At 52.5% G+C, this 27,092-nt stretch overlaps 1 protein-coding gene across 3 annotated transcripts in view; it reads right to left on the reverse strand.

Annotated features, from left to right (window-relative positions):
• Positions 1–27,092, reverse strand: part of GNG7 (G protein subunit gamma 7) — a 193,532-nt gene that overhangs the window by 46,968 nt on the left and 119,472 nt on the right. The gene's annotated exons all lie outside the window — the stretch shown is intronic.

Below are 27,092 nucleotides of genomic sequence, written 5' to 3' on the forward strand. Positions count from 1 at the left end.
CCCAGACTGGAGTGCAGTGGCAAGAACTCAGCTCACTGCAACCTCCGCCTCCCAGGTTCAAGCGATTCTCCTGCCTCAGCCTCCCGAGTAGCTGGGATTACAGGCATGCACCGCCATGCCCAGCTAATTTTGCATTTTTAGTAGAGACAGGGTTTCTCCATGTTGGTCAGGCTGGTCTCGATCGCTTGACCTCGTGATCCGCCTGCCTCAGCCTCCCAAAGTGCTGGGATTACAGGCATGAGCCACCACGCCGGGTTAACTTTTGTATTTTTTGTAGAGACGAGGTCTTACCCAGGCTGGTCTCAAACTCTTGACCTTGTGATCCGCCTGCCTCAGCCTCCCAAAGTGCTGGGATTACAGGCGTGAGCCACCGTGCCTGGCTCAAAGGTGTCTTCTTGAATGCCTATTGATGACGTGAGTGTTGAATAGGGCAGCTGCTCTCTCAGTCCTGCCTGAGCGAAGCTTTTCTCACCTACCCGTTCCTCCACGAGGCCCTGAGGGACACGAGAAGGGGCCTCAGCACGATGCCTGGGGCCACTGCAAACAGCAAAATCACCAAAAAGAGCACAAAAATGCAAACCCTGAGGCTCTCGCTAGACAGTAATGAGGGCGCGGTCCACCTAGGAGGGGAAACGGGGAGGCCGAGCGTGGCCTGGGCTCAGGGAACGCACGTCCATGACTCTAATTTCTGTCTCTCTCTGCGTGTCCAAGGATAAGAGGGAAAGTACCCCAGGCATTGATTTGGGGTTCACAAATACACACCATCAAGCTGGCGAATTCGCAAATACGGACTCCGTGAACGACCAAGGGGACTACGGTACAAACCCAGCCTGTCCCTCGTGCCCCCAGTGTGCTGAGGGCCTGGCCGTGGCAGGAAGGAAGGGACCGCCTCAGACCCCACATCACCCCATCCCACAGGTCTGTCTCCCACCGGCCCCCAGGGTCGATTCTCAGGAGAGGAGGTCCGACCTGCTTTAGGGGGCCCAAGCAGGACCCCCATACCTCCCCATCTTATTTCTGTGTCCCACCCAGCCCTTCCCTTGAGGCAGTGATTCTCACCTGGGAGTGGCCCTGCTCCCAGGGGACCCTGGGCGGTGGCTGGGGACATTGTGGTTATCCAGACTTGGGGGTGCTCCTGGCATGGGGTAGGCGGACGCTGTGGTGCCCAGGACGGCCCTGCTCCAGAGAAGGATCCAGCCCCGATGTCTACAGGGCCCGGGGGGACCCTGAATTCATTATTTGGGAAAAAGCTGGGCGCGGTGGCTCACGCCTGTCATCCCAGCACTTTGGGAGGCCGAGGTGGGTGGATCACTTGATGTCAGGGGTTCGAGACCAGCCTGACCAACATAGGGAGACCCCGTCTCTACTGAAAATACAAAAATTAGCCAGGCATGGTGGTGGGTGCCTGTAATCCCAGGTACTCAGGAGGCTGAGGCAGGAGAACTGCCTGAACCTGGGAGGCGGATGTTGCAGTGAGCCGAGATCATACCATTGCACTCCAGCCTGGGCGACAGAAGGAGACTGTCTCAAAAAAAAAAAAAAAAAAAAAATTGTTTGGGAAAACAGTTGAGTGCAATTTCTGCTCACAGTAGGCATCAGAATAAGCTCCCGATGGGGCAGACGGTGTGTAAACCAGGGGGATCCCAGCTCCTGGGACTCACCTCCTCTCTCCCTCCCCACTCAAGGTGTGGATTTCAATGTGTGCAGCCTCCTGGGACCTCAGCAGGGCAGAGGATCATGGGACGCAGAGTCTCTTGGGGGTCCGTGGAATCCCATAACCCAGGGGGGCTCAACCAGGATGATTCTGCTCCCAGGGGATGCTGGGCCATGTCTGGGGACATCTGTGGCTGTCACGACTGGGGGTGCTCCTGGAATTGAGTGTGTGGAGGCCAGGGATGCTGTTCAGCACCCTGCAGTGCCCAGGTTGGCCCCACCCCAGAGAATGACCCAGGCCCCAATATCCACGGTGCCCTGGGGAGACCGTGGTTAGGTCCTATCACAGTTTTGGTGTCAGCACCACTGCCCTTCTGTGCCCAGGAGGGGCCCTGTCCTCCCCTTGTCCCTTCCTCTCTGCACCCTGGCCTGGGTCTTTGACCCTCCCAGCTCTTAGCACTCTTGGACACACAATCCCCACAAGAGCCTCTCTCAGAAAGATAGAAATGACACTGGTTGGCCGGGCGCAGTGGCTCATTCCTGTAATCCCAGCACTTTGGGAGGCCGAGGCGGGTGGATCACCTGAAGTAGGAGTTCAAGACCAGTCTGCCCAACATGGTGAAACTCCGTCTCTACTAAAAAAAAAAAAAAAAAAAAAAAAAAAAAAATTAGCCAGGCATGGCAGCAGGCGCCTGTGATCCCAGCTACTCGGGAGGCTGAGGCAGGAGAATCGCTTGAACCTGGGAGGCAGAGGTTGCAGTGAGCCGAGATTGCACCAATGCACTCCAGCCTGGGTGACAAGAGCAAAACTCTGTCTAAAAAAAAAGAAATGACACTGGCTTCTTTCTCTTCTTTGCACTCTGAAAAGCACCTGAGAGCAAAGTGCCCAGCAGAGGCAGCTGCCCCGGGGCGACCCGAGAAACAGGAAACCCTGTTTCTGAGCTTCGCAGGCTCTTCTGGGAGACCAGCGGGTAATCCCCTTCCTCCGACATTTCTCTGAGAAGTCTCTCTGCGTTCTGCTTCTCAGAAAGAAACCAGGGTCCGGGGCAGGCATTCACGCCCTCCACCCACTCAGGGGTTTGCAGTAACACCCTTGGGATCTGCAGGTTCACACAGAGCCAGAGCCGTGAGTCACCGCAGCCCCGGAGCTGCCGGGGTCCCCACCTGCTCAGCCCCAGGAACACACATCTACAGCGGGTTCCTTTTTCTTTTCTTTCTTTTTCTTTCTTTTTTTTTTTTTGAGACAGAGTCTGGCTCTGTCGCCCAGGCTGGAGTGCAGTGGCGTGATCTCGGCTCACTGCAAGGTCCACCTCCCAGGTTCAAGTGATTCTCCTGCCTCAGCCTCCCAAAGTGCTGGGATTACAGGCGTGAGCCACCGCACCCCGCTCCTTTTCCTTTAAATGATTAATACTCATGATTTCTGTTCAGCTGAAAGCTACACTCACTTTCAATACCTACAACAGGGTTTTTCCCCCGGGCACTGTGGACACTGGGGCCAGATCCTTCTCTGGGGTGGGGCCATCCTGGGCACTGCAGGGTGCTGAGCAGCATCCCTGACCTCCACACACTCCCCGCCAGCAGCAGCTGCCCCCAGACATTTACCGAGTGTACCCTGGTCGGGGGGGACAGAATCGCTCCCATTGTACACTGGAATCTTAGGGGATTCCACAGACCCCCAAGAGACTCTGCGTCCATCATCCTCTGCCCTGCTGAGTTCCCAGAAGGCTGCACACATTGAAATCCACACTCTGAGTGGGGGAGGGAGAGAGGATGTGAGTCCCAGGAGCTGCGGTCCCCCTGGTTTACACCATCGGCCCCATCGGGAGTTTATTCTGGTGTCCAGTGTGAGCAAGGGACAGATTCAATCTTTTTCTTTTTCTTTTTCTTTTTTTTGTTTTTTGAGACAGAGTCTCGCTCTGTCACTCAGGCTGGAGTGCAGTGGCGCGATCTCGGCTCACTGCAAGCTTCTCCTCCCGGGTTCACGCCATTCTCCTGCCTCAGCCTCCCGAGTAGCTGGGACTACAGGCGCCCGCCACCACGTCCGGCTAATTTTTTTTTGTACTTTTAGTAAAGACGGGGTTTCACCGTGTTAACCAGGATGGTCTCGATCTCCTGACCTCACGACCCACCTGCCTATGCCTCCCAAAGTGCTGGGATTACAGGCGTGAGCCACCGCGTCCAGCCCAGTATTTTTCAAATAATGAACACAGGTCTCTCCCGTTCTGTACTCTGGACAATGGTGCTGGATCATTCTCTGGGGTGGGGCCATCCTCGGCACTGTAGGGTGCTGAGCAGCATCCCTGGCCTCCACCCACTCCATGCCGGGAGCACCCCGTAGTCGTGACTACCAGAAATGTCCCCACATTCTACTCAGGATCCTAAGAGAACCACTCCCAAGCATTATTGAGGTGACACTTTTTTTTTGTTTTTGTTTTGAGATAGGTTTCATTTCTGTCGCCCAGGCTGGAGTGCAGTGGCACGATCTTGGCTCACTGCAACCTCTGACTCCCGGGTTCAAGTGATTCTCCTGCCTCAGCCTCCCTATAGTAGCTGGAACTACGGGTGTGCACCACCACGCCTGGCTAATTTTGGAATTTTTAGTAGAGATGGGGTTTTGCCATGTTGCCCAGGCTGGTCTTGAACTCCTGACCTCAAGTGATCTGCCCACCTGGGCCTCCCAAAGTGCTGGGATAATAGGCATGAGCCACCGCGCCCGGCCCAGGTCACACCTTTGAACCCTTCAGTGGGCTCATTTTATGTGTGAATTTTTAGCCTAATTGTCAACTGTTGAGTTATTTAAACCTTCGCACCCAAACTTCCTTGGTCCAGAGAGGATTTGAAGCTCATATATAAACAACACAGCAGCATTGCAAATCAAGGAATGGAGGAGACGGTGAAGGTGGTATTTGGGGGTGTTGGGTGGGATGGGAGAAACAGCAGGGAAAAATCAAAGGATGGTTAGCCAAATGAAAATGGCGTTCGTGTGTGTAAGGGTGGGCTCCTAAACAGGAGTGTAGCTAATTTTCAACTCAAGAAAAAGAATGTGTATTGAATGCAGTGGGTTGAATAGTGTCCCGCAAAAGCTCACGTCCTCCTGGAAGCTTGGCACGTAACCTTCTCAGAGATAGGGTCTCTGCAGATGGAAGATGATACGGATCTTGGGATGAAATCATCATCCTGTTTGTAGGGGGGGCCCTAAATCCAATGACTGGTGTCCTTTTAAGAAGGAGAGACACAGGCTGAGATTGGTGGCTCACACCTGTAAACCCAGAAATTAGGGAGGCCGAGGTGGGTGGATCGCTTGAAGCCAGGAGTTCGAGACCAGCCTGGCCAACATGGTGAAACCCCATCTCTACCAAAAATACAAAAATTAGCCAGGCGTGGTGGCGTGCACCTGTACCACTCGGGAGGCGGAGGCACGAGAATTGCTTGAACCCAAGAGGCGGAGGTTGCAATGAGCCAAGATGGTGCCACCGCACTCCAGCCTGGGTGACAGAGCAAGACTCTGTCTCAAAACAGACAAACAAACACCAAGAAGGAGAGACTTAGAGATGCAGAGGAGAGGACATGGCTGTGTGGAGATGGAGGCAGAGACTGGAGTGACACGGCCACAAGCCAAAGACTCCTAGAGCCCCCAGAAGCTGGGAGAGGCAGGAAGGACCCTGCCCCTGGAGTCTCTGGAGGGAGCCTAGCCCTGCAGACACCTTGATCTCAGACTTCTGGCCTCCAAAAGTAGGAGAGGAGACTGTTACAAAATGTCTGTTATTTAAAGCCCCACAATATGTAATAATTTGCATGGTACTCTAGGAAATGAATACATTGGTCATTTAAAAAAAAAAAAAAAGAATCAGGCCAGATGCGGTGGCTCATGCCTGCAATCCCAGCACTTTGGGAGGCTGAGGCAGGAGGACCACTTGAGACTAGGAGGTTGAGACCACCCTGGTCAACACAGTGAGACCCTGTCTTGAAATGGAATGAAATGAAATAAATACAATAAAATATCAGCTAAGCTTCTGTGTCTCCCTGTAGCCATGACAACGGAAGACCCTGAGGTGGAGAAGATGACGCCTTCCTGTTGGAATCACGGGCTCAGACTACATGGGGAAAACAGAAAACACACGTGCAACCCTCACACAACGTGTGCACCCTGCAGGCTCAAAAACCAAAGCTGTGCCGGGCGCGGTGGCTCACACCTGTCATCCCAGCACTTTGGGAGGCCGAGGCAGGTGGATCACGAGGTCAGGAGGTCGAGACCAGCCTGGCCAACATGGTGAAACCCCGTCTCTACTAAAAAAATACAAAAATTAGCTGGACGTGGTGGCACACGCCTGTAATTCCAGCTACTCAGGAGGCGAGGCAAGAGAATCACTTGAACCCGAGAGCGGAGGTTGCAGTGAGCCGAGATCGTGCCATTGCACTCCAGCCTGGGCAACAGAGAGAGACTCTGTCTCAAAAAAAAAACAAAAACAAAACAAAAACCAAAGCTGTTTGCGTCAAAGGAAGGGTCGGTTAGTTTCTTCCCTCCAGGACTGAATCCATGAGAACTGCAGAAATTTAGGATTAGGAACCAGTTCGCCCAGGGTTCCTAAAGCCTGCAATCACTGGGGGAGGCCCATCCCACCCGGAAGAACCTGATTGAGTGGTCTGGGGTGTGCCAGGCACAGGGCAGTTGAGACTCCAGGTGACAGTTACCGGCAGCTCAGGGTGGAGCTTGTGTAAGGCCGGCCGAGTCCTACAGGAAGCGTCTGCAGAGTGTAATGTGCTCAGTGCTTCTGCAGGGGATGGGCGGAATGATGTGTGCAAACATTTTAAACCATGGTAGAGGCCGGGCACAGTGACTCACGCCTGTAATCCCAGCACTTTGGGAGGCCAGGGCAGGCGGATCATCTGAGGTCAGGAGTTCGAGACCAGCCTGGCCAACATGGTGAAACCCCGTCTCTACTAAAAATACAAAAATTAGCCAGACGTGGTGGCGGGCACCTGTAATCCCAGCTACTCGGGAGGGTGAGGCAGGAGAATTGCTTGAGCCGGGGAGGTGGAGGTTGCAGTGAGCCAAGATCACACCACTGCACTCCAGCCTAAGCAACAGAGTGAGACTCTGTCTTAAAAAAAAATTAAATTAAAATAAAAAATAAAAAATAAATAAATAGATAAATGATAGTAGAAAAACAACAATTTAAAAATTAAAACACCAAATTCTGCCCTTACGAAGTTTTCTGTGCAGAGTGTGAGGGAAAGGAAGCATTCTTTTTATTTTATTTATTTATTTTTATTTTACTTTTAAGGAGGGATTAAGACCCACAAATAGCCAATTACCTTGGGTGTCACAGGTGGTAGATCATGAGCACACCTTTTCTGTAAACGATCAGAGAGTAGACACTTTGAATCTGGGGGCCAGAAGGTCTCTGTGGACACTGTTTATCTCTGCCTGCCCAAGTAGCGAGAAAGCGGTCTTGCATTATATGTAAATGAGTGGGTGGGGCCGTGTGCCAATAAAACTTTATTTGTAAAAACAGGCAGAGGGCCAGATTTGACGCATGCACAGGCCATGTCTGCAGAACCCTGAGCTGCAGAGATGAACAGCCTCCGAAGTTAAGGGCTGGCAGTTCCTCAAAAGGTTAAACACAGTTTCCATGTGACCCAGCAATTCCAGGCCTAGGTATCCGCCCAAGAGAACTGAAAGTTACGTCTACACAGAAACTTGTATAGGAAAGGTCACAGACGCATGAGTCATAACAGGCAAAAGTGCAAACAGCCCAAATGCCCGTCAACCAATGAATGGGTAAGCACAATGTGGTCCATCCGTTTAATGGAACAGTATTCAGCCATCGAAGGAATGAGGCTCGGACACAGGCCGTGGCATGGATGCACCTTGAGGACGTCACGCCCAGTGAGAGAAGCCAGACACAAAAGGCCACGCAGTGTGTGATCCTATTTCTTTTTTTTTTGAGACAGAGTCTCACTCAATCGCCCAGGCTGGAGTGCAGTGGTGCGATCTCAGCTCACTGCAACCTCTGCCTCCCGGGTTCAAGTGATCCTCCTGCCTCAGCCTCCTGAGTAGCTGGGACTACGGGTGTGCGCCACCATGCCCAGCTAATTTTTTGTATTTTTACTAGAGATGGGGTTTCACCATGTTGGCCAGGCTGGTCTCGAACTCCTGACCTCAGGTGATCTGCCCGCCTTGGCCTCCCAAAGCGCTGGGATTATAGGCGTGAGCCACCATGCCCAACCGTGTGATTCCATTTCTATGAAATGTCAAGGACAGGCCCGTCCACAGAGGCAGGAAGTGGATGCGTGGGTGTCGGTGGCTGGGTTAGGGGGATAGAAAATGACTGAATGACTGCTAATGGGGTTGGGGTTTCCTTCGGGGGGAAGGAGTGTTCTGGTCTGACAGTGGTAATGGCTGCAAAACCCTGTGAATATACTAAAAACATTAAACTGAGTGACTTAAATGGGCGAGTTTTATAGCATGTGAATTACATTTCAATTAAGGAGAAAAAAAGGAATAAAGAGAGATGTCATGGCAGAGACAATGTCCTAACCCAGAGGGGCGGCGTGGGTGCGGATATGGAGTTGGAAAGGCTGTGGGGGCAGACTGTGTGCAGAGAGGCCTGGGCTGGGGCAGCACCCTGAGTTCGGAGCTGGGACGTGGGTGTGGAAGGGTGCAGGGGACGGGGGCCTGGTGGCCAGAGCCAGACCAGAGTCGAGTCAAAAATGGCCTTGAGGCCAGGCGCAGTAGCTTACACCTGTAATCCCAGCACTTTGGGAGGCCGAGGTGGGCGGGTCACCTGAGGTCAGGAGTTCGAGACCAGCCTGGCCAACATGGTAAAACCCCATCTCTACTAAAAATACAAAAATTAGTCAGGTGTGGTGGTGCATGCCTGTAATCCCAGCTACTCAGGAGGCTGAGGCAGGAGAATCGCTTGAACCTGGGAGGCGGAGGTGGCAGTGAGCCGAAATCGCACCACTGCCCTCCAGCCTGGGTGACAGAGCAAGACTCCATCTCAAAAAAAAAAAAAAAAAAGCCTTGGCTGCCTTGTGAAGAGTTTTAGCCCCTTGCTGGGGCCGGAGGAAGCCTCAACGGTGAGAGGGATCCTTTCAGGGTGGAGGGGATGCCTCAGCGTCTCACTATGACATCTGCCATTCCCCATCCATAGAAAATAATACTTTATGACCACGTTGGTGGAAGAATAAATATAAGGCAGGCGGATGGTATTCTTCTGATTTTAAAGGACATTAAAGGCTGGGCGTGGTGGCTCATGCCTGTAATCCCAGCACTTTGGGAGACCAAGGCAGGTGGATCACCTGAGGTCAGGAGTTCGAGACCAGCCTGGCCAACATGTCGAAACCCTGTTTCTACTAAAAAATACAAAAATTAGCTGGGCATGGTGGCAGGTGCCTGTAATCCCAGCTACTTGGGAGGTTGGGGCAGGAGAATTGCTTGAGCCTGGGAGGTGAAGGTCGCAGTGAGCCGAGATCGCGCCACTGCACTCCAGCCTGGGCGACAGAGAGAGACTCCGTCTCAAAAAAATAAAATAAAATAAATAAGTAAAATAAATAAATTGAGGCTGGGCATGGTGGTTCACACCCGTAATCTCAGTGCTTTGGGAAGACCACAGTGGGAGAATCTCTTGAGTCCAGGAGCGTGACACCAGCCTGGACAACATAGCAAGATCTCGTCTCTGCAAAAAAAATGTAAAAATTAGCTGGGTGTGGTGGCGTGTGGCTGTGAACGAACTACTTGGGAGGCTGACTGGGAGGATTGCTTTAGCCCCAGGAGGTCCAGGCTGCAGTGAGCCATGACTGTGCCAATGCACTCCAGCCTGGGTGACAGAGAGAGACCCTATCCCGTCTCTACTGAAAAACCAAAAATTAGCCGGGTGTGGTGGAGGGCGCCTGTAGTCCCAGCTGCTTGGGAGGCTGAGGCAGGAGAATCGCTTGAACCCGGGAGGCAGAGGTTGCAGTGAGCCGAGACAGCACCACTGCACTCCAGCCTGGGCGACAGAGCCAGACTCCGTCTCATAAATAAATAAATAAATAAATAAATAAATAAATAAATATAAAAAATAAATAAAGGGGACATTTGGACACAGATGCACACGGGAGGGAGAATGCTGTATAGATAGGAGATTGGGGTGACAAGGCAGAGATTGGGGTGTCACTTCCACAAGCCAGGGAAGGCCAAGGATCTCCGGCCACCACCAGGAGCTGGGAGTGGCCCTGGGATGGATTCTCCCCCCTGGCTTCGGAAGAACCCAGCCCTGTCTACACCTTGGCCTTGGACTTCCGGTCTCCAGAGCAGAGAGAGAATGAACCCGTGGTGTCTAAACGGCTAGGTCTGTGGACCTTGTACGAGCACCCCATGAAACTCACAAAAAACCCTAAGAGGCGGCTCAGCCTGGCTCTGGGGGAAGGGTCTGAGACAGCAGACCAGAATTGGGGCCACAGCAATGGTCGGGGGACACCTCCTTCACCTCCCACCCCCACTGCTAAAGGACTGGCTAGAGGTTGTAAGGCCGGGGTCGGCAACATTTTCCTGTAAAAGGCCAGAGAGGAAACTTCTCTGGCTTTGTGGGTCAGATGGTCTCTGTTGCAACTGCTCGACTCAGCCACAGAGGCAGGAGAGCTGCTGTGGACGATTTCTCAATGAGTGGGCATGGTGGGTGCCAATAAAACTTTATTTACAAAAACACACTGTCGCTGGGCATGGTGGCTCAAGCCTGTAATCCCAGCACTTTGGGAGGCCGAGGCTGGCGGATCATTTGAGGCCAGGAGTTCGAGACCAGCCTGACCAACATGGTGAAACCCTGTGTCTACTAAAAATACAAAAAAATTAGCCGGGTGTGGTGGCGGGCGTCTGTAATCCCAGCTACTAGAGGCTGAGGCAGGAGAATCGCTTGAATCCGGGAGGCGGAGATTCCAGTGAGCCGAGATTGCGCCACTGCACTCCAGCCTGGGCGACAGAGTAGGACTCTGTCTCAAAAACAAAAAACAAAAAAACAAACAAACAAAAACACAAAAACAATAACAAAAAACCCACACTGTCCATCACGGGCCCTTGCTGGCTGACCTCTGCTCTAGAATCTCCTTAATTTCAAGTCATTGGGTTAGCCGTGATCATTTCTGTAGTGATGCTTCCAGAACACACCTTTTCCATCTGCAGGTTTATTTCTTCTCAGTTGTCGTCGATTTGTGTGTGTGTGTGTGTGTGTGTGTGTGTGTGTGTGTGTGACGTAGGGTCTCACTCTGTCACCCAGGCTGGAGTGCCTGTGGTGCAATCACGCAGCCTCGACCTCCCAGGCTCAAGCGACCTCCCTGCCTCAGCCTCCTGAGCAGCTGGGACTACAGGTGCACACTACCACAACAGCTAATTTTTGCATTTTTTTGTATAGATGGGGTTTCGCCATTTTACCCAGGCTGGTCTTGAGCTCCTGAGCTCAAGCGATCGTCCCACCTCGGCCTCCCAAAGTGCTGGGATTGCAAGCGTGAGCCGCTGCACTGGGCCGGTGTCCTCTGTCCTATCCTACTTAGGCACTGCCTCTGACGCTTCTGTGCTCCAGCGGCAGAGCTGAGTGGTGGAGCAGGAGACTGTCTGGGCCACAGAGCCGAAAACAGCAACCCTCTGGCCCTTTACAGGAAAAGCTCGCTGCCTTGTGGTCTAGGATGAGACCTAAAAGGTCACAAGTCTCCTCTTCAGAGCACTAGACTCCGACTGGGGCAGGGCAATGTCAACTGGGCAACAGGGAAGTCACCCATCTGTTCCCGGGCACCACGCACTCAGGCATGGAAGGGAGAGAAGGGCGTTGCCATTCAGCAGGAACTCAGGAATTAGGGCGTTCACAACGCCTTCCTGGAAAATGCACCTCACCAGGCACTCCAGCCACCCAAAAACAGAGTCACAGGCATGCGAGCACACATGCACACACGTGCACATACACACATATATAGACATACACACATATACACATGCACACACACACATACACATACATACATGCACATATACACACATATAGACATACACACATATACAGACATGCACACACGTACACATACACACATATATAGACATACACACATATACACATGCACACACACACATACACATACATACATGCACATATACACACATATAGACATACACACATATACAGACATGCACACACGTGCACATACACACATATATAGACATACACACATATACACATACACATACATACATGCACATATACACACATATAGACATACACACATATACAGACATGCACACACGTACACATACACATATATAGACATACACACATATAGAGACATACACATATAGACTTACACACATATACACATGCACACACACACATGCACACACACATATACACACATGCACATACACAGACATACACACGTGCACATACACACATATATAGACACATGCAACACACACACATACACACATATACACATAGACATACACACATACATATACATACACACATACATATACATACATACACACACATGCACATACACACAGACGTACGCACATACACATAGGGTCTCTGTGTGTGTGCACATACACATGCACATATACACACATACACATATACATACACACATATACACACATACACATGCACAAATACACACATAGACACATACACACAAATATATACACATACACACATATACACACATATACACATATACACAAATACACATATACACATGTATACACACATACACATACACATATACATACACATATATACACACACACATACATAAAATATAGACACACATATACACATACAGACACACATACATACACACATACACATACACACATACACATATACACATAAATACACATACACACATATACATGCACAAATATATACACATACACACATATACACACAAATATATACACATATGCAAATACAAATATACACACAAGTACACATACTCGTGCACACACATATATCCACACTATATACATATACATACATATACAAATATACAAATACACACAAATATATGCATACAGATCTATGCACAAAAACACATACACATACACATATTTACACACATATACCCAGGAGCACACATATACACACAAGCACACACATATACACAAAAGCACAAACACATATACACAGAAGCGTACACACATACACACAAGCACGCATGCACACACACACACAAATGCACACATGCATATACCCACAGGTGCGCACACACACACACAACTCAGTGAAGGGAGAGGCCCCAGCATGAGGCACCTGCTGGGGATCAGTTCCACAAAGGGTGCAGCATAACTGCTGGAGCAGGAACAGCTACACAGCGGATGGCGATCATCTCCATTCTCTCTCTCCCTTTTTCTTTTTTTTGTGAGACAGAGTCTCGCTCTGTTGCCCAGGCTGGAGTGCAGTGGCGCGATCTCGGCTCACTGCAAGCTCCGCCTCCTGGGTTGACACCATTCTCCTGCCTCAGCCTCCCGAGTAGCTGGGACTACAGGCGCCCGCCACCACACCCGGCTAATTTTTTTGTATTTTTAGTAGAGACGGGGTTTCACCATGTTAGCCAGGATGGTCTCGATCTCCTGACCTCGTGATCCACCCGCCTCAGCCTCCCAAAGTGCTGGGATTACAGGCGTGAGGCACTGCACCTGGCCAATCATCTCCATTCTTAAACAAAAAGTGTGAGAAATGATCATTATGTCGCTATCATACTAAATAGGGTCTCTCTTAGCACTGTGGACACTGTAGCCAGACCGTTCTCTGGGGTGGAGCCGTCCTGGGCACTGCAGGGTGCTGAGCAGCGTCCCTGGCTTCCACCCACTCCATGCCAAGAGCACCCCCATCGGGACAACCACAGATGTCCCCAGACATCACCCGTCCCCCAGTCATGACAACCACAAACATCACCGGACATCTCCCGGTGTCCCCTGGGAGCAGGATCAGCCCCAGCTCAGAACCACCACGCTAGAACAACCGCAACAAAAATAGCCACAAAATCCTAGAATCCAGCAGCATAGGACTGAGCAAGGTCAGTGACATGGGGCCAATGTTTGTGCCTCCGGATCTCACGCTGAAATGCGACCCCCTATGTTGGAGGTGAGGCTGGGTGGGCGGCATTTGGGTTGTGGCGGGAGGGGGGTCCCTCATGGCTTGGTACTCTCCCCTCGGGAATGAGCGAGTTCCCACTCTGTTAGTTCACGGACGACCTGGTTGTTAAAAAAAAGCCTGGCACCTCCTCCCTCCTTTCTCTCGCTCCCTCTCTGGCCGTATGAGATGCCCGTTCCCCCTTCACCTTCTGCCATGAGTGGAAGCTTCCTGAGGCCTCACCAGAAGCCCAGGAGATGCTGGCACCATGCTCGTATGGTCTGTAGAACTGTATGGTCTGTAGAACTGTGAACCAGATAAATTTCTATGCTTTATAAACCCCTCAGCCTCGGCTCTATTCCTTTATAGCAACACAAAACAGACTATGACAGTCAGGCACGGGGAGACACGCAGAGCCTGACTGGGCCTCAGGTCAGGAAGGAAACTTCCCTTTCCAGCCACACGTGGATGGGGCCCGTGTTCACTGGGGAAGTGGCACCTGCAAACCTCAGCTCTTCCATCTGTAAAATGGGCATCTCCACACCCACTTAGCCGAGAACTCATGAGAGCAAAGGAGAAGCTAAATCCCTAAGGACGCAGCCCCATTAATGGGCCCCAGGAGGAGCTTGAGAGAGACAGACAGCCCAGGAGACAAGTCTCAGCCACGAGCAGAAGGTACTGGAAGGTTTTCCAGGAGCAGACAGCCCTCCTCGGACAGTGGAGAGATGGTAAAGGACGTGAACCCACAATTCACACAAGGAAACAAAACCCCAAGCCTAAAAACAGATGTTCAGCTTGGCTTTTTAATTTTTTGAGACAGGGTCTTGCTCTGTCACCCAGGCTGGAGTACAGTGGTGCAATCACAGCTCACTGCAGCCTTGACCTCCTGAGCTCAACCGATCCTCTTGCCTCAGCCTCCCCAGTAGCTGGGATTACAGGTGCATGCCACCACGCCCGGCTAATGTTTGTATTTTTTTGTGTGTAGAGATGGGGTCTCACTATGTTGTCCAGGCGGGTCTCAAACTCTTAGACTCAAGCGATCCACCCACCTTGGCCTCCCAAAGTGCTGAGATGATAGGCGTGAGCCACTGTGCCCGGCGGAGTTGTCCAGCTTTAACAAACAACAACACATGCACCAATAAACCAATAACAAGATTCCACCCTGGCCTCTCGGACTGTCACCGATGGAAGCCTGACAACGCCCAGTGTCTTCTAGGATCTGCGGAATGAGGGCCTCTCCGGCACAGATAACAGAGGGTCCCTGGTCAACATTTTTGGAAGAAAATGTGGCGGCATCGTCGGAACCGAGAAGGTGCGACCTGCTGATGCGACAATTCCATACCTAGGAATTTATTGCAAAGACCTTGTTGGACACGTGGGCAAAGATGTCTACCTATATCCTTATCCTTGTTCTGATTGCAGAACTGTGAATGCTTCCAAACTGGGACCATCTCAATCTGCCTGCAGAGGCGTGGTTAGGCCACGTTGCATTTCTAGGATGGGTGGTGTGCAGGGGTGGCTTGGAGGGTGCCTGCAGGCTACGTTAAGTGAAAGAGTTATCAGATGTGTGCTCACTTTTCTTTTCATTTCTTTCCTTTTTTTTTTTTATGAGATGGAGTCTTGCTCTGTCGCCCAGGCTAGAGTGCAGAGGTGCGATCTCGGCTCACTGCAACCTCTGCCTCCCGGGGTTAAGTGATCCTCCTGCCTCACCCTTCTGAGTAGCTGGGATTATAGGCGAGTGCCACCATGTCTGGCTAATTTTTGTATTTTTAGTAGAGACGGGGTTTCACCGTGTTGGCCAGGCTGGTCTGGAACTCCTGACCTCAGGTGATCTGCCCACCTTGGCCTCCCAAAGTGTTGGGATTACAGGCATGAGCCACTGCGCCCGGCCAGTTGACCATTTTATATGGGTCATATAAAATATGGGCTACCTACCTATCCTGTCCCATTGGCCTATTTGTCTGTTCTTTTGACAATGCCATATTGTCTCTCTCTCTCTTTGTGTTTTTGTTGGTTTTGTTTTGTTTTTTGTTTTGTTTTTCTTTGAGATGGGGTCTCACTGTGTCCACCAGGCTGGAGTGCAGTGGTGTGATCATAGCTCACTGCAGCCTCCACCTCCCGAGCTCAAGCGATCCTCCCAGCTCAGCCTCCCGAGTGGCTGGGACCACAGGGGCACACCACAACACCAGGCTAATTTTTTATGTTTTTTAGAGGCAGGGTCTTGCTGTGTTGCCCAGGCTGGTCTTTAACTCCTGGGCTCAAGCAATCCTCCTGCCTCAGCTTCCCACGTATCTGGGACTACAGGTGCATGCCACCATGCTTGCTTAATTTTTTTGTTTTTTGTAGAGATGGGTTTCGCTATGTTGCCTAGGCTACTCGAGAAAGTTTTTAATTCCTTGGCAGAGCTGTGCAACCATCACCACTACGTAGTTCCAACACTTTTTCTTTTCTTTTTTTTGAGACGGAGTCTCGCTCTGTCGCCCAGGCTGGAGTGCAGTGGTGCGATCTCGGCTCACTGCAACCCCTGCCTCCCCGGTTCAAGCGATTCTCCTGCCTCAGCCTCCTGAGTAGCTGGGACTACAGGTGTGAGCCACCGCGCCCGGCCATTTTTTTTTTTTTAGGAGTTAATGATCTGTCGCCCAGGCCGGACTACAGTGGCACCTCCTTATCTCGCGGAAGCCTTGAATTCCTGGGCTCAAGCGATCCTCCCATCTCAGCCTCCCGAGTAGCTGGGGCTGCAGACATGAACCAGCATGCACGGCTAACTTAAAATTCTTTTCTTCTAGAGAAGGGGTCTCACTATATTGCCCAGGCTGGTCTTGAACTGCTGGTCTCAAGCAATCCTCCCACCTCGGACTCCCAGGTTGCTGAGATTACAGGCGTGAGCCACTGTGCTGGCTGAATTCCAGAACTGTTTCATCGCCTTAAATGGAAACCCCGTCCGCATTAGCAGTCACCCCCGTCCCCTCCAACCACACATCCATGCATGTTCTCTGTGGATCTGCCTGTTCTGGAAATTTCTCCTTTTTTTTTTTTTTTTTTTTTTGAGACAGAGTCTTGCCCTGTCACCTAGGCTGGAGTGCAGTGGTGCGATCACGGCTCACTGCAACCTCCGCCTCCCAGGTTCAAGCAATTCTCCTGCCTCAGCCTCCTGAGTAGCTAGGATTACAGGCGCCACCACACCCGGCTAATTTTTTGTATTTTTAGTAGCGACGGGGTTTCACCATGCTGCCCAGGCTGGTCTCGAACTCCCAACCTCAGGTGATCTGCCCGCCTCAGCCTCCCAAAGTGCTGGGATTACAGGCCTGAGCCCCCATGCCTGGCCTGGCTTCCTTCATGAAATAGGTATTGAGGGGACCACAGTTCCGAGCCCACTCCCCAACCAAGTTTCTGCACTGATGGAGGAGGCAGGGCTAGTCCGAGGGAAGCGGCTAGAAGACTTAAGATCTTGTCTGTACCCTGTCCCCTCACAGCTGCGTGGCTTCGGACAAGCTGCTTCTGCGCTGTCTGTGGAGAACGATCTAAAAGTGGGATTGGGGCTGGGGGTGGTGGCTCACGCCTGTAATCCCAGCAGTTTGGGAGGCCGAGGTGGGCAGATTACCTGAGGTCAGGAGTTCGAGACCAGCCTGGTCAACATGGCGAAAGAGTTAGAGTCTTGTTCACGGTGAAACCCCATCTCTACTAAAAATACAAAAATTAGCCAGGCCTGGTCGTGGGCGCCTGTAATCCCAGCTACTCGGGAGGCTGAGGCAGGAGAATCGCTTGAACCTGGGAGGCGGAGGTTGCAGTGAGCCAAGATCACGCCACTGCACTCCAGCCTTGGTGACAGAGCAAGACTCCATCTTGAAACAAAAACAAACAATAAAAGGGGGATTGGCATTTCCCTCCCATGGTCATACGTGAAGGGGTGAATTAAATTCTTTATGGAAGAGGCCGGAAAGGCACTGCATGAATGGGACATACCGTGGGTGCCACGGACCAGCTGCTGCGAGGTACGGCCGGAGTTCTGCCACCTCGGGGAGGCCTGGGTATCCCGAGACCAGAGATGCTGCCTTCTCACCTTGGGTGCCTGGGTCTGGCCCAGAGCCCGTCACACCTGGGCTGGTGCAGTCCAGGTGAAACCCGCCCTGCCAGCCACCCCCACGATCTCCCAGGGTGTCCCTGCTGGGCCAGCGTTCTGACATCACGCCTTCAAACTCAACGGTGAGGCCGCGGGAACACACATCTCATATGACGCTGGAGCCGGAAGATGGGGCTTGGGGCTTTCAGCCCTTCCTCTCCCTCTCTCTTTTCTCACTACAATGCTGTGCCGCCATCATCACCATCCTCTCCAGAACTTTCTCCTCTTCCCAAACTGAAACTCTGTCCCCATGAAACACTCACTCCCTGTCCCCCTCCCCAGCCCCTGGCACTCACCTATCCTACTTCCTGTCTCTGAATCTGACGACTCTAGGGACTTTCCAGGAGTGGGATCACACAGGATACGCCCTTTTGTGTCTGGATCCTCTCACTGAGCGTGAGGTCCTCAAGGTTCATCCACGCTGTAGCCCGTGTCTGGATTCCCTTCCTTTTCATGGCTGCGTAATATTCCACTGTCTGGTTGGACCATGCTGTGTTTATCCACTGATGGGCGCCTGGGGTGGCTTCCACCCTGGGGCTGTTGGGAATCATGCCGCTGTGCACTTGTGTGTGCAAACACCTCTTTCAGTCCCTGCTGTCAGTTCTGTGGGGTCTGTCCCCAGGAGTGGGATTGCTGGGCCCTATGGTAATTCCGTGTTTACCATGTGAGAAGCTGCCAGGCTGGGCCTTGTTCCATCCCCACTAGCCACGCACGAGGGTCTGTTTCTCCATCTCCTCTCCTGCTCTTGTCCGAAACCGCACTTGTTATCTGAGCCTCAACGTCCTGCCTGTTAAATGGGCTCGTGGTTTCTCCAAGGCTGCTGGCAGGCCCCGTGAAAGGTTATCAGCTCCAGCTGCTGTTAGGCTTAGGGGCACAATGGTTAACTCTGAGCTGTCAGGGAACCAGGGAAGAAAGGCTGGTTGGAATCTTTCTTTTTTCTTTTTCTTTCCTTTTTTTCTTTCTTTTTTTTTAGATGGGGTCTTGCTCTGTTGCCCAGGCTGGAGTGCAGTGGCACCGTCATAGCTCACTGCAGCCTGGACCTCCTGGGCTCAAGCCATCCTCCCACCTCAGCCTCCGGAGTAGCTAGGACTGCAGGTTTGCACCAGCCTATCCAGCTAATTTTTAAAATTTTTTTTGTAGAGACGGGGCCTTGCTGTTGCCAGGAACTACTGGGTTCAAGCAATCCTCCTGCCTCGGCCTCTCAAAGTGCTGTGATTACGGGTGTGAGCCACAGTGCCCTGCTCTAGTCTTTTTGGGCATCCTTTGGGATTGATCTGGAAAGCTCCAGGGAAGTGCACAAAGCAGAATGGGCGCCTCCTCAGGGCATGTGGACACGCAGGCACACGCAGGCACATGCAGACACGCAGGCACACACAGACATGCAGACACACGCAAGCACACGCAGACAGGCAGGCACACGCAGACACACGCAGGCACACACAGGCACATGCAGAAACACACAGGCACACGCAGGCACACGCAGACACGCAGGCACACGCAGGCACACGCAGGCACACGGAGACACGCAGGCACATGCAGGCACACGGAGACACACGCACACGCAGGCACACGCAGACACGCAGGCACACGCAGACACGCAGGCACATACAGACACACGAAGGCAGACATGCAGACACACAGGCACATGCAGGCAGACACAGACACATGCTCACACACAGGTACACGCAGACATGCAGACACACACACAGACACACACAGAACCAGACACACAGATGCATGCAGACACACACACACAGACACATGCGGCACAGACACATGCTCCCAGAGCAGGAGTTGTGAGGCTGGCAGGCTCCAAGACTGAGTTTCCCAACCCACCGCAGTGGGGCGGCCTCGGATGACGTGCAGGCGTGCAGCCCGGACGGCCCCAGGGGACCGCAGCAAAAACAAACATGCCGGGTTGATTCCAGCAGAACCCTTCGACCCAGGCCTGCACGCGGTGTGCTGGGAATCCGCCCTCGGTGGGGCTGACCCACTCCCTCCCAGAGTTCACCGTGGTCCCTGGATGCTTGCTGACCCCAGGGAGGACAGGGCGGGCCGCGGCGGGCGGGGGACGGGCACTGCAGCAGCTGGTGGCTGCCCTCACACGTCTGGGAAACCAGGAACCCTTGGGAACTAAACTTGGTCTTTTTTATTATATATTTATTTATTTATTTAAGAAACAGGGGTCTTGCTTCACTGCCCAGGCTGAGTGCAGGGGTGCAATCACAGCTCACTGCAGCCTCGACCTCCTGGGCTCAAGCGATCCTCCCACCTCAGCCTCCTGAGTAGCTGGGACTACAGGTGCGCACCAGCCCATCTGGGTAATTTTTAAAACTTTTTTTTACAGATGGGGTCTCCCTGGGTTGCCCAGGCTGGTCTCAAACTCCTGAACGCAAGTGATCCTCCTGCCTCGGCCTCCTGAGTAGCTAAGACTACAGGAGTGCAGCACCACCCTGGCTCATTTTAAAATTTGTTCTAAAGACAGGGTCTCGCTATGTGGCCCAGGCTGGTCTCAAACTCCTGGGCTCAAGTGATCCTCCCACCTCAGCCTCCCAAAGTGCCGGGATTACAGGCGTGGGCCTCTGTGCCCGGCCTGAATTTGCTCTTAACTCATTCACGCTACGTGAGTCACCAGGGCTGTCCCGTGTGCAAAGTTCCAGTAAGTCTTTGTATTCCTGTTGGCAGGGTCAGGACAAGGTCCACCTCGCAGGCTGGGGCTGTGGGGCAGTGAGCTCAGTCTCTGTGTTGCATAACCAATCGCCATCCATGTGGCGGCTTCCAACACCATCCACTTAGTACATCACGGTTTGTGGGGTCAGGAGTCCGGGAACAGCCAAGCCAGGGCCTCTGCTCAGGGTACCCACAGGGCTGCAGTCTGGGTGTTGGCTGGGGCTGCGTCTCATCCAAGGCTCGCCCGGGGAAGGCTCTTCATCCAGCATTCCCTCAGGCTGTTGGCACCATTTGCCTCCCTGTGGTTGTAGGACCGGGGTCCCTGTTTCCTTGCTGGCTGTTGCATGGGGGACACTCCCAGCTCCTAGGGGCCACCCTTGGGTCCTAGCTATCAGACCCTCCTCGGGCCTTCTCGCAATGCACCGCTCACTTCTTCACACCAGGAACCAGCAGGGGAGTGTCTTCCCACAATTCTGCTAAGCTAGAGTCTTCTGGCTGGGTGTGGTGGCTCACGCCTGTAATCCTAGCACTTTGGGAGGCTGAGGCAGGAGAACTGCTTTAAGCCAGGAGGTGGAGGTTGCAGTGAGCCGAGATCACGCCACTGCACTCCAGCCTGGGTGACAGAGCAAGATTCCATCTCAAAAAAAAAAAAATCAGTGTAATATTTTACATATTATATATGCATGTAAACATTTGCTACATATTTATATTGAGGAATAAATCTAAAAAGAAAATGTAGAACATCCCTATATAAAATGTTATGGTGTTATTTTCCTTTTTTTTTTTTTTTTTTTTTTTTGAGATGAAGTCTTGCTGTCACCCAGGCTGGAGTGCAATGGCGCGATCACAGCTCACTGCAGCCTCAACCTCCCAGGCTCCAGATCCTCCCACCTCAGCCCCTCGAGTAGCTGGGACCACAGGTGTGCATCACCACGCCCGGCTAATTCTTTTATTTTTTTGTAGAGACAGAGGTCTCGTTGTTGCCCAGGCTGGTCTTGAACTCTTGGGCTCAAATGATCCTCCCACCTTGGCCTCCCAAAGTGCTGAGATTACAGGCATGAGCCACCGCGCCCGGCTACGTGCTTGTCTTATTCAGCATTATGACATCATAGAGGGTGCTGATTCTTAGGGGCTTCGAGGGTCTCTGAGGGCTTTGAGGCTCAGAGATTTGCTGAGACACAGGTAGCGTAGGCAGAGCTGGGACAAATCCCCCGTTAGAGCCAGGGGCCCTCGGAGAACCCAATACGGGTTCCCGTAGGAACCCAGAGGTTCCCGTAGGTTCCCAGAGGATCGAGGGCAGCCTAGTGCCAACTCCTGACTCGCCCTGTTCTCTACTATGTTAGGAAGCTATTTGCAGTTTTCTATTTGATTGAATCTCTTCCTGAATGCTTGCTCCGATCCTTTGTGGAATGAGGCAGAATATAAATAAATCAACAGAAAACGGTGCTCCAGCCACAAGCGAGAGACTGCCTGTCCTGCAGGGCCTAAGGAATTCACGAGCAACGCCCACCCAGGGGCTGGGCTCAATGGCTGGTAGCCACAGGTTTCATCGCTAACCAGGCCGGAGAAGCTGGGCAGAAAAGCACCTGCTTGCAGCTTTTCAGCAGGACCTCTCCCCCTCAGCCCTGTGGACACTGGGGCTGGATCCTTCTCTCTGGGGTGGGGCCGTCCTGGGCACTGCAGGGTGCTGAGCAGCGTCTCTGGTCTCCACCCACTCCCAGGAACCCCCCCAACACCCCAGGACCAAGAATCATCAGCTTCCAAATGTTAACATGCACAAGTAGGGAAACCCGTGCTAAAGGATTTTAAGGTCACAGAGCTGGGAAGGGGTGGATCGGGGCCTCAAACCCCTGGCTCCTGGCCCCCAGGGGCCGAGCTGTGGGGATGTGGATCCCAGACTGACCCCCGGCATGGAAAACCACCAGCGTGGCCCGGCGCCAGACCTGCTTGTCTGTCGCTTGTCTGCGAGAGGCCAGGAAATGGCTGGGAGAGGGAGAGACGGTTAAACGAAAAAACATCCCAAGAATGCACATGGCTCGTCTCCGGCCCTGGCAGCCCGCCCCGCCGGTGCCTGCAGCAGAGGGTCCCGTGATCTGGGGCTCCGCCTCAGCATCTGCGGGATGGGTGCCCCCGGCCGGGCAGGTCCAGATGCCAAGGTCTGCACAGGGGTCACCCGGACACACCTGACTCGGACCATGTGGCTAAGTTTGTTTTGAAATTTCACTGCCCCAGCGTAACCCAGAGTCGAGGCCACTCCCAGCACGGCTGGCTCCCGTCCGGGTCTCTGTGTCCTGCAGCTCAGGGTGGCCGGGGCGGGCGGGCAGGAGGACAGGCACTTGGCACCCACCCAGACCTGCACCCTGGCCATCAGGCTGCCCCGGGAAGCCAGGCGACCGGGAAGATAGCAGAGTCAACAGGGCGGGTGCAGGAAAGGGCGCTCCCTATGCGTGCCTCTGAAGCCCTGAGCACACAGCCCTGGTGGTTGGGAATCCTTGAGTGTTTTCCTCTGAGGTCTCCAAGGGTTTATGGTAACAAGAGGAGGGAGGAGGGCGAGGGGACGGCCGCCGCTGGGCAGCAGCTCCGCCTGCTGGTCACCTTCCTCGGGGACATGCAAGGACAAGCTGCCGACGGAAGGGGCTTTGGCAGAAATGCAGGGAGCAGGGGACGCACCCCCACGGACAGGGGCTTTTCTGGTTGCCAAACATGCAGACGACGGGCCTGACATCCCCATTTCCCAGGAACTCTGTGGATGGGTGTCCTGGGGCTGCCGTAAGAAAGTGCCACAAGTGGGGGACTGGGAGGGGGTTCTTAAAACCACAGACATGGATCCTCTCCCAGTTCTGGAGGCCAGAAGTCCAAAATCATGGGGTCTGCAAGCCTGTGCTCCCTCCAGAGGTTCCAGGGGAGAACGCTTTCTGCCTCCTCCCGTTCTGGGGGCGCAGGTGTCTCTCAGCTTGTGTCCTCCTCGGACACCTGGCCAGAATCCACTGGGACTTTAAAAAAAACCATTGCACCCCCGCAGTGCCGTCCCAGAGGACCCACTCAATAAACACTGGAGCAACTCCCAGGGCAGGGGAATGCAGGTGTGCCCAGGGGTCAGGGCCCACAAACGCAGCTGAGTGAGCCCTGCCAACCCTACCAGTCCCAGTCCTGGCCCCTGACATTAGTCCCGGCCTGGCCTGCTCACCCCTTCATGCCTCTCTGTCTAAGGGGCAGGGATAGGACGCAGCCCTGCTGCTCTCTGTCTGGTTCTATTTTTTTTTTTTCTTTTTTTTTTTTGAGGCTGAGTCTCACTCTGTTGCCCAGGCTGGAGTGCAGGGGTGTCATCTTGGCTCACTGCAACCTCTGCCTCCTGGGTTCAAGCGATTCTCCTGCCTCAGCCTCCCAAGTAGCTGGGACTACAGGTGTACTCCACCATGTCCGGCTAATTTTTGTATTTTTAGTAGAGACGAGGTTTTGCCATGTTAGCCAGGCTGGTCTCGAACTCCTGACCTCAAGGGATCCGCCTGCCTTGACCTCCCAAAGTGCTGGGATTGCAGGCGTGAACCACCGTGCCCAGCTCTGTGCCTGGTTCTGTTTTATTTTATTTTAGGGACAAGGTCTTGCTATTACCCAGGCTGGAGTGCAGTGGTGCAATCACAGCTCACTGCAGCCTCAAACTCTTGGCCTCAAGGGATCGTCCCCACTCAGCCTCCCAAGTAGCTGGGACTACAGGTGCCACCAAGCCCAGTTAATTTTTACATTTTTTTTTTTTTTGAGACAGAGTCTTAGTCTGTCTCCCAGGCTGGAGTGCAGTGGTGCAATCACGGCTCACTGCAACCTCCGCCTCCCAGGTTCAAGCGATTCTCCTGCCTCAGCCTCCCGAGTAGCTGGGATTACAGGTGTGCACCACCACGCCCGGCTAATTTTTGTATTTTTAGTAGAGACAGGGTTTCACCATGTTGGCCAGGAAGGTCTTGAACTCCCGATCCTAGATGCTCCACCCGCCTCGGCCTCCCAGAGTGTTGGGATTACAGGCATGGGCCACCGCGCCCGGCCCCTGCCTGATTGTTGAGGCAGAGACCGGTGTCTTCTTCCCTCGTCTTCCCCCCGTATCAGGCCTCAAGAAAGACTTCCATGAACGCCGTGGGAAAATGCACTATGATGTCCCTCACTAGAAGTGCCTTCCCCGCAGGCCCAGCCTGAAAGTGATTAATCTCTGCTTCCTCCTCTCCCCTCCCCCAACAGAGTTTGTCTAAAAGTGCCCAGAGGCCTGGGTGACAGACTGATGCGGGGGGGGGGGGGGGGGGGGGCGCGGGGGTGGAGGGGTGATGGGGGTGGGGGAGTGGGGGGCCTGGAGCACCAGCAGTCAATTCCTTCACTTGCAAATTGCCCAGGAGGGGTCAGCAGAGATACTGAGTTCCCAAACCACAGGGGGGTGAGAACAGGTCTGAGGCTGTGGGGTGGGATGTGGGGGCCCCCTCCCTGGTCCCTGGTGTTGTTTACCAAACACAGCAGCAAAGCTGTGTCTGCAGCCAGGACGCCTGCAGCCAAGCTCCTGGCTGCACTCCCAATGCCCACTTCTGCACGTGTTTTCACCCCACCCTGCAGGGATGGGACACCTCCCCTTCTTGAGGGTGGGGACACTGTGACATGTTCCTCAACAAGATGCCTGGCCAGGCCCCATTCACTCTGCATCACCCAACAGGTGTTGGAACAATGCATGAACCATGTTATGGTCTAAGGTGTAGGCTCTACTCAAGATAGGCACAACTTTGTGGAATAAAATATCAAGGTTTCACAAGGTGACAAGTGGCCAGTTGCTCAATTTGTGTTAGAGAAACAGAGAATGTCTGGGAGGGGACAGGGAGGTGAGAACACTTTGTGGAGGGTTTGGCATGCAGCCTGTGCCCTATAACCCTCACTTTAAGCCAGGGTGCCAGCATCATCCTATGTCACCTACCACCCATCTCTTGAAGTCATCACCAAAGTGAAAAAGCAAAATGGAAATACTTTGCCAAAGGGACGAGAGACAAAAAGTTGAGGTCCTTAATATATAAAGATCTCCAACAAATCAATAAAAGTGAACAAACCAGCTTAATAAATGTGGGATCCTGGGTCAGATCATGGAACACAAAAGCACATGGAAATGGAAAAAAGGATGAAATTTGAATCAGCCCTATACTTAATATTGCAGCAAGGTTGATTTTTTTAGTGGTGATAAATGTTCTGTAGTTATGGAAGATATCAGCCAATGGGAAGCTGGATGAAAGGTGTAAGGGAACACTCTGTACTATTTTTGCACCTCTTCTATAATTCACAAATTATCTCAAAATGTAAAAAATAAAATTGTTAAAAGTGAACATAATCCACAAAAAGCATTATAAATGTTCATTATGAAAAATTTCAAGCTCTCCAGTAATAAAAAAGATTATAGATCATACAATGAGCTGTTACTTTTAGCCTTTAAATGACAATTTTTTTTTTTTGAGACAGAGTCTTGCTCTGTGGCCCAGGCTGGAGTGTAGTGGTACAATCGTGTCTCACTGCAGCTTGGACTTCCTGGGCTCAAGAGATCCCCCTACCTCCACCTTCCAAGTAGCTGGGACTACAGGTGCATGCCACCATTGCTGGCTAATTGTTAATTTTTTTTTTTTTTTTTTGAGACAGAGTCTCGCTCTGTCACCCAGGCTGGAGTGCAGTGACTTGATCTTGGCTTACTGCAACCTCCACCTGCCATCTTCAAGCGATTCTCCTGCCTCAGCTTCCCCAGTAGCTAGGACTGCAGGTGCAAGCCACCATGCCCAGCTATTTTTTGTATTTTTAGTAGAGATGGGGTTTCACCATGTTGGCCAGGATGGTCTCGATCTCTTGACCTCAGGTGATCTGCCCACCTCAGCCTCTGAAAGTGCTGGGATTATAGGCGTGAGCCACTGTGCCCAGCCAAATTGTTAAATTTTTTTGTAGAGATGGGGTCTTGCTATGTTGCCCAGGTTGGTCTCAAACTCTTGGGCTCAAGCAATCCTCCTGCCTCAGCCTCCCAAAGTAATGAGATTACAGGCATGAGCCACTACACCTGGTCTAACTGGCAAGTATTTTTTTTTAAATAGATAATATCCAGGGATGGTCAAGGTGTGATAAATCATGGACTAGCAGACAGTGGGTGGAGGACATTGGAATAACTGTTCTTGAAAGCAAATCTCCCTCTGGAAAACTGTCCTAAGGATATTTTTCTTTAAACCTTTGTGTGTTTTCTGAAAAAATTTTTTAGCAACAAGCCAGTGTTACTTTTGTAAACATAAAGTTGTACGATTTTGATGATGAAAAATGGACCTCTCACCCCCTTTGTAGACTGTGGAACCCGGGCTGGCTCAGCACAGTCTTGTAGCCGTCTTGATGGGGTGAGGTTGGGGAGGACCAAGAGCTCCCACCTTCCACTGCCCCACCCTCCAGCTTTGCCCGCCCCAGCCCAAGCTGTGTGGCAAGACCCCTTGTTGGTGCAGGTGCTGGGGGCTGGTGGCTGCTGGCATTCCCACCTTCTAGAGTGACTTTCACACTTCCTGATGAGT

The sequence above is a fragment of the Gorilla gorilla genome, chromosome 20 (genome assembly GCF_029281585.2).
Source record: "Gorilla gorilla gorilla isolate KB3781 chromosome 20, NHGRI_mGorGor1-v2.1_pri, whole genome shotgun sequence".
NCBI classification, from domain to species: Eukaryota; Metazoa; Chordata; class Mammalia; order Primates; family Hominidae; genus Gorilla; species Gorilla gorilla.